This window comes from Leptonychotes weddellii, chromosome 1 (assembly GCF_054177405.1).
Source record: "Leptonychotes weddellii isolate Sample4059 chromosome 1, ASM5417740v2, whole genome shotgun sequence".
NCBI classification, from domain to species: Eukaryota; Metazoa; Chordata; class Mammalia; order Carnivora; family Phocidae; genus Leptonychotes; species Leptonychotes weddellii.
This window is the reverse complement of record NC_138369.1, coordinates 118904904-118913670: the sequence shown is the minus strand read 5'-3', so window position 1 is coordinate 118913670 and position 8767 is coordinate 118904904.

The following is an 8767-nucleotide window of genomic DNA, read 5'->3' as shown; positions in this document are numbered from 1 at the left end:
AGGCCGTGCTCGGAAAACGCTATGGCCGCTGAAACGTTGAGACTGACTTACCCAGGTCGGAGGAGCGGGGAGAAGCGGTGGGGCCAGAAGAGGCCGAAAGAATCGCTCTGGTGTGCGGTACTGAATGAGATACCTTCCCCGCATCTTCTCACACAATTGCAGAACCCAAAGAGTATTCTCAGCTACTCCTCAATGCCGTGATCCCCGACTCGGTCCACAGACCTCTGTCGGTCTCATACTACAGTGTCCCCGGGTCTCATACTACAGTCTCATACACAGTACCTGTGTCTGTGGCTCTTTTCCAGGCCCTAGGCCCGTCCCCTGGCTCCTGGACATCTCCATTTGGGTGTCAAACCCAACATGCCCTCACATCCAATACATCCAAAGTTATACTCATCTCCCTTTGCCCCCAGCCCCACCGCTTCCCTCTGGGTCTGGATGTCAGTGAAGGACAGGCAGTTCCACCTACCAGGTGCCCACACACAGAAACTGGAGTGTCCGTGTAGACTGCTGTCCTTCCTTCACACATCCTCTTCATTATCAGTCATGACAGATTTTCAACTACTTAGCACTTCTTTTCCTGCTCCTGTTCTTCCGTGTCCTCACATCCATCTCAGCCACTGCCTTGGTATAAGGGAGTCCTTCCTCTCCTGCTTGTTTGGTGGCAGTTACCTAATAACTGGTCCCCAAACTTTTTTTTAAAGATTTTTAAAATCTATTTATCAGAGAGAGAGAGAGCACAAGCAGGGGGAGCGGCAGGCAGAGGGAGAAGCAGACTCCCCGCTGAGCAGGGTCCACACACAGCCATGGCAAGCCCTGGTCCTGTCCCAGTCCGTCCCAAAGCCTGGCCTGGCTCTTCATCTTTTGCTTCAATTCTGTGAACTATGCAGTGTCTTTCCAACATATTCTCTCTCTCCCTCCTTCTCTCTCTCTTCCAACCTCCTTTCTCCCTCTCTCCTTCTCTGCTTATGTTAGGCCTGTTTCTGACCCTAAATCCCAAGGTCTGCCCCATAGAGCTATAGCCAGGATGAAATGGGCCATGCCTATCAAGCGCCGTTCTAAGAATGTTAGCTTAGGGGATGATGGATGGCCACCCTTCCCAGTGGTCCTGGAACCAAAGCCGGTGTGGAGGTGAGGCTCAGTGGGGGCCATGCAGTGGACCTTGGGCATCCAGTACGTGGTGAACCATGTGAGGGCAGAGACTGGATCTGATCTGCTCCCACAGACCCCCCAGGCCTACACAGTGTCTGGCATTTAACAGGTCTTCAATAAACATCCGCTTAGTGTTGATGATGTTCAGAGTCTATAGATATAACCACCTGTCATTCTTGCAGAGGGGATGGTCCTTGTATAACCTGGCTGGCCTGTGGTTTAGAGGTGCCAGAGTCTTCCCTACTATAAGAGCAGTCCTGGTCTCCAGCTCAGAATTGGTCTTTTTAGGAACTGCTCAGCCTTCTGTGCTCCGGCCCTGCATGTCTGTTATTTCTGTCTCTTCAGGATCAGCTCAATCCCCCCACTTTGGGGAACTGCTTCTCCCCCAGTCTAGCTAGGATCCCAGATTGTCTTGAACTGAATGGATGGGAGATGGGCGGGGGAAGGGGGCCCGCACGTCTAGAAAAGAAAGTGCCAGAGGGAGTCCAGCCATCCACAAGCTGTTAGCTGGAGCCGGCTGCCCAGTTCACTGGAACCCTCCGGTAGGTGTACCCCACACCATGGTCCCAGGGGTGATCAAAGGACCAGCAGGAGACCATGGAGCTGCCTTCGTTTCCCAGAGCTGAAATGTTGTGAATTGGGACTTGCTGGTTGCCAACCTCCCCGGACATGGAGATGGTCTGGACAATAGAAAATGAGACAGAGGAGAAAGGCAGAAGGGAAAAGAAGATTTGCAAGTGTCGCTGAGTTCCTCTCTCCAGTCTGCTTCGGGGACCAACCCCTTCCAGGTGAAGGGGTAGCTCGTTCCTTCATTCAACAAACTTTCACTGAGCTGCTCGCGCATGAAATCATTAAGATACCATTACTGTCCTTGCGAGAGTAACTGTGCTGTGACAGGCATGTGTGTGTGAATACACACACACACACACACACACTCATCATGGATCATGGAGGAGGCACAAAAGCAAGAGGGTACACTGTCACCTGGGCCACCGGAGGGTGGGTCAGCTCAACCCAGACCCCATGGAGGTGGTCCCCAGAGGAGTCTTGAATGCCACTGGTAGGAGTAATCCTCAATGGGTCTACTCTTTAAAGTGAGGGGCTAAGCTTCCGAGGCTGATCAGCTGGAGATCCTGTGTGGACTTATTTCTAAGAGGAAGCCTTTGTTGTATGAGCACACCGCAGATCTGTAGGCATTCGTTCCGGAGGCAGCAAAGTGCTGGAAGGGATCCACCGAATGCGGATGCCCGGAGCTGTCCCCCACCACAGATCTGCCATTGTGTCCAGTCATTTCCTCTGGAAGTTTCAGTGTTGGAATGCCGCCCTGACCTACCTCTTCAGGTTGATCAAATGGCCCAATTATCTAGCTAGGATCCCAGATTGTCTTGAACTGAATGGATGGGAGATGGGGGGGGCCCGCACGTCTAGAAAAGAAAGTGCCAGAGGGAGTCCAGCCATCCACAAGCTGTTAGCTGGAGCCGGCTGCCCATAAAGGATCCCTTTGTTATTCCAGGAGGTGTTGTCACAAGAGCTTGGCCACAACTCACAAAAGCACATCCAGGAACTGTTTTCGTGAGGAGGCTGGCGGGGAGCACTGTCTGGTGGCCTGGAACGGATTCTGATCTTGAGGAGACGGGGAGGGACCTGGCACCACCTGTCCCTGGAGCTGGCTGTCCTGTGGGCAGTGACCGAGAAGCGTGGCCAGGACTCCGCGGGGAGAGCAGCAGAGCCTTCTCAGGGAAGGGGTTCTGGGCTGTGGTCAGCTCCCTCTGAAAGTCTCCGAGGGCTCCTTGTTCCATCCAAAAGCAGCTGTGGCTTTTCCCCTGTTGATTTGCAACACATGGGCTCTTGGGCCCTCAGTCAAATCCACACTGATCTCAGCAGAGCATCAGAAATCGGAACGGTCTGGATAGGAAATGGATTTGAATTGCCACTCTTATAGTTAGGGTGACTCTCAAACCTGAACATTCCCAAGAGTCAAAGAGGTGCTAGTAGTGATTCTACTGGGACAACTGTCACGAACAGGCAAGCCTAGAAGCTTGGGCTCCCTCTTTACTCCCTGGAACAAAAGGTCAAGGCAAAAGGATGATGCCTTAAAGCAGATCGTTGGTGGAGATGGCCGGCGAGCCCGTCCAAATCCCCAGAGTGCCTCATGTCTCTTACTCCCTATGTCACAGCACGATGTTCTGAATTCAGAACGGCAGAGACTGCCTTAGCGACCCCCTCCAGACTTTGCTGAGGACCTCATAGCCAAGAACATAGTCTAGATGCATTCCTGTGGAACTATTCTTCCATTGTTTTTACTACAAAAGTCTCCCAAGCACAGACTAGAAGGCAGGCTCGCGCGTGTACGGGTGAGGGTACACTGCTAGAGCAGATGGGGTTTGAAGAGCGCACGCCCTCAGCCCAGTTATCCCGCTCCTGGGGGTACACCCTTGTGAGACTCTCCTGTGTGTGCAGAGAGAAAGCTGAGCAAAAATCTTTTTTTTTTTTTTAAAGATTTTATTTATTTTTTTGACAGAGAAAGACACAGTCAGAGAGGGAACACAAGCAGGGGGAGTGGGAGGGGGAGAAGTAGGCTTCCCGCGGAGCAAGGAGCCCGATGCGGGACTCGATCCCAGGACCCCGGGATCATGACCTGAGCCGAAGGCAGATGCTTAACCGACTGAGCCACTCAGGCGCCCCTGAGCAAAAATCTTTATAGCAGCGTTGTCTATAACAGTAAAAAATTGAGGGCAACCTAAGGGTCCATCAGTAGAGTCACAGATTTTTTAAAGGGATGATAAAAACAAACAATCCAATTTAAAAGTGGGTAGAAGATCTGAATAGACATTTTTGCAAAGAAGACATCCCGATGGCCACAGACACATGAAAAGGTGCTCCACATCTCTAATCATCAGGAAAATGCAAATCAAAACCATAATGAGATACCACCTCACACCTGTCAGAATGGCTAGTATCAAAAATACAGGAGATAACAAATATTGGCAAGAATGTGGAGAAGAGGGAATCATTGTGCATTTTTGATGGGAAAGTAAATGGGTGCAGCCACTCTGCAAAACAGTATGGGGGTTCCTCAAAAACACGAAAACGGAACCACCATGCCTTCCAGCAAGTCATAGCATTCTGGATAATTACCCAAAGGAAGTGAAATGATGATCTCAAAAAGATGTAGCTGCACCCCCATGTTCATGGCATTTATAATAGCCAAGACAGAGAAAGAGCCTAAGCATCCATTGACAAATAAATGGATACAGAACATGTGGTCATATATACAATGGAATATTATTCAGCCACAGAAAAGAAGGAAATCCTGCCATTTGCAACAACATGGATGGACCCTGAGGGCATTATGCTAAGTGAGATAAGTCAGACCGGGGAAGGACAAATACTCCATGATCTCACTTCTATGTGGAATCTAAAACACAAAAAAACAAAGAAAACAAACTAACAGATTCAGAGAACAGATTGGTAATTGCCAGAGGCTGGCTTTGGGCGGGGTGGGGGGGTAGGGGGGTGGAGTGGCTTTGGGGGAGGGAGATGGGTGAAATGGGTGAAGGTGGTCAAAAGGTACAAACTTCCATTATAAGATAAATAAGCCCTAAGGATGTCATGTACAGCATCATGTCCACAGCTAATAAGACTGAATCATAGATTTGAAAGTTGCTAAAAGAGTAGATCTTAAAAGTTCTTGTCACAAGGAAAAGAAATTATAACTATGTTTGTGGTGATGGACATTAGAATCCTTGTAGTGACATGTCACAGTATATACAAATATCAAATCATTGTGTTGAAACTAAACACCTGAAACTAATACAATGATATATGTCGATTATATCTCAATTTAAAAAAATAAATTTTAAAAAGTGATGATAATACATAAATTAGAGATATATGCATCAATGTGGATAAATGTCGAAAACAATTTTGAGAGAAAAACGCAAGTTGCAGGAGGATTTCTTTCGGGTGACACTGTGACACAGAAGGGGATTATGTGCCGTTTATGAGTTTTCATATAGATGGTAAACAAACATAAAGATGCGTGAAAATGATAAGCATCAACTCCCAGAGAGTGGCTGCAGGGGAGAGGTAAGGGAATCAGAAGGGGGATACAGAAGCTTCCACTGTGTAAATTTTTTTTAAGATTTTATTTATTTATTTTATTTTAGAGAGAGAGAGAGTGCACTCGAGCAGGGGGAGGGGCAGAGGGAGAGGGAGAGACTCTTAAGCAGACTCCCAGCTGAACGGAGCCCCCCACTTGGAATCTCCAGAGCCCTTGACCCCACGGTTTCCTAGGTGACGCTGATGCCCAGCCAGGATGGAGGGCTCACTCACTCCAGTTCCTGTGTGCTCCGCCCTCCTCACTTACCCCACCAGTCCAAGCATCCTTGAGGTGCTGTAACTGCTAGCCAGCCCAGAGCCCCCACGTCCATGAACTTCTTGACAGCATAGTACGTACCCTCCATCCTTATGGCCCCAACACACAGAACAGTCTCTGGCATGCTTTTGGAAGAGTGCCCAGAACTCTGCAAGAGAGAACTGAGTGAGGGGAGGGTTTCAGGGAAGGCAGACAGACTTGGCTTGCCCAACGTTTGGTGCCCACCCACAGAAAGAGCTGCCGGTCAAGTATGGAGCGCCTCACTGGAAGACGTGTTCCTGAAGAAGCAGAGGCTGTTTCTCTTCCTAAAGAGCTACTGCCTCTGTCCAGATTCTATTTATCTCGCCACCACCAATAAAGTGGGAATTTGCTCTTCACATGTCTTATTCCTAGAGATACACAACTCTAGTGCAGGAAGGTGACAGGAGATCACTACTCCAGCCTCCAGCCAACCTGAACAGAGATGTCCCCAGCAGCAGCTCTGCTCTCTCCATGGTGGGGCTGTACCCCTCAGTGGGCGGACAGCTGGCACAGCTGTGATTACTGAAAATTCCATCCTTCCCTGGGTCAAAGTTCACGCTCTGTCACCCCTAGCGATTGGTCCTGTTCTGCCTTCTAGCGTGGCATCGTTCTTTTCTTCCACACATAGGGTCTTATAGGCCACAGGAAGGAGTTTGGGTTTTATTTCAAGTGAAGCAGGAGACAAATAAAGTATTATTAAACAAGGCATGGCAATGTGATCTGACTTCCGATTTTAAAAGAACACTCTGGGGGCGCCTGGGTGGCTCAGTTAGTTGAGCTTCTGATTTTTGATTTCGGCTCGGGTCATGATCTCAGGGTCGTGGGATCTAGCCCCACATCAGGCTCTGTGCTCAGCACGGAGTCTGCTTGTCCCTCTCCCTCTGTTCCTCCCCCCAACCCACCCCCACCCACAGCCTTCGCGTGCATGCGCTCTCTCTCTCATAAATAAATTAAATCTTATTTTTAAGAAGATTTAATTAATTTATTTATTTATGAGAGAGAGCTAGCACATGCGAGTGGGGAGAGGAGGGGCAGGGGGAGAAGGAGAGAGAATCTCAAGCAGACTCCTCACTGAACAGGGAGCCCAACGAGGGGCTCAATCTCACGACCCTGAGATCATGACCTGAGCTGAAAACGAGAGTCTGATGCCTAACCAACTGAGCCACCCAGGCGCCCCTGAATAAATAAAATCTTAAAAAAAAATAAAGAATAAAAGAACATTCTGGTACTGCATGGAATCTGGAGTGTAGAGGAGTAAGAGTAGAACCCAGAGGGTAGAGTAATTGGGATAATTCAGACTGGAGATAACGTAGCTTGGGCAATGGCCTGACAGTGAGGATAGATTTGGGATGTGTTTTGGATCCAGAACCAACAAGATTTACTTATGTATTAGATGTGGGTGTAAGAGATGTATTAGATTAGCTTGGTGTAAGAGAATTGTGACCTTTATGTGTCATCTTGTTTTAGGTACCCTTTAAAAAAAATTTAACAGAATCAGGGCAACTGTTGAGTCATTTCTGCTTGAGAAGAAAAGAAGAGAGGGTTGGGGAGAAAGGGAAAGGTTGGGCTTTCCCCTACTTACCCTACTTTCCTGGGCCAAGTGGTCTCAGATCTGGTCTAGTGACGTCAACCCTTCTCCCTGGCCACCCCAGCCTCGCCCACACACACCCTCAGTTCTTACTGAGCCTCCCTCTCTGAAGGCAGAGCGACCAACAGCAATGGAGACCAAGCCTGGCTGGATTCCCAAAACAGACTTCCAAGCAGCGGAACCTCAGACCTTAAGAAGTTCAGAGAAAATCCACTAGAGGGCACTGCAGCGCTGCCCAGAAAAGACTATCCCAGGACTGCTTTTTTTCCGCATTCAATTAGCAAAGTACTGCCATATTGAGCACACATTTAGCCAAAGCCGTGGGTTAGAGACTAAGATACAGCTATCAGGGCACACGTGCTGCCCACAGTCGAGCTGAGGGAGCAGGGACGGGCTCCGAGCCGTGGAAGTGGGTGAGGTGGTGGTCCCCAGGTAGGGGGCTGTCTGTCTTCTTCCTGCTTCTGGGGACTTAACTGTAGGACATATGCATACATACAACACATTGACAACGCACAAACAACACACATGCATATACACACACACCACAAAAACCGCATGCAAACACCCGGCAGTCCCGTGAGGGCTGCACAGGACCTAGGCTAGAACTCCAAGAATAATGGGGAGTAGAGGAGTGGTGAGTTTACAACTTGAGAGCACAACCCCACAGCACCCAGACAACCCACCCATCACTAGAGTCACTGTAAAAAAGCCTATTAAAATACACACATGTTAACCACATGTGACCCAAGGGTTACATGAAGTCACCGACACCCACTAACACATTAGCACAGATTCACCGAGCGCTGGGGGTGGGGTGGGGTAATCTTTTGTCGGAGGGTCACAGGGGAGAAGAATGATAGGCAGCCTTTAAGGATCGCTGATTACGTGCAGACACCATTCCAGGGGCCTACATGCTTTCTTTTCTTAATGCTCACAGCTCCACGGTACTGCGGGCACTGACGTGTTCCCAGTTTACAGAGGGGTACACCAAGGCTCAGAGAGGGGAGGTGGCACGCCTAGGATCACATTGCTATGTAGGCAGAGGAGCTGCGATTAAATGCTGCCCCAGAGCAACTCACAGTTAGTTGGGAGACAGGTACATAAAAAGATCCAAAACAACATGAGAGGAGCCAGCAAAAAGCAACCTCATTTTCTTTCTAACAACTTACCATGTTTCATTTGCAGAGCTTCGTCTGAGACGGAAGGGGACTCAGCCTGCCCCACTCTGGAGTCTGCAAGTGGCCCTGTGTTACCTGAGAGGCTGGCAGCTCTGTCCCCTGAACTGTATGACCGGCCAACACTATGGTTTCGAAGGGTTCAGTGGCAGGGAAAGAGGCTTTGTGGGGTTGGGGGCAAGCTCCCATGGGACACTCACGATGAGACCCCTTAGCTTTCCAGCAAGGCCATGCTATCTGCAGCAGAGAACTATTCATCAACCAGCAAAACAAAACAAACTTCCACGGGACACCAAGTGACCGTGCAGCCAGAACTGCCCGTCCTGAGCTGGGTCTGGTCAAGATGGAAGGCCCGGCAGGCCCAGCACCAGTCCCTTGTACGATGGAGATGGTACCTCCGGGACTGAGCAAAGGCAGGAGCAGAAGGTGCAGGCCAGCCATGCCATGGCCCCC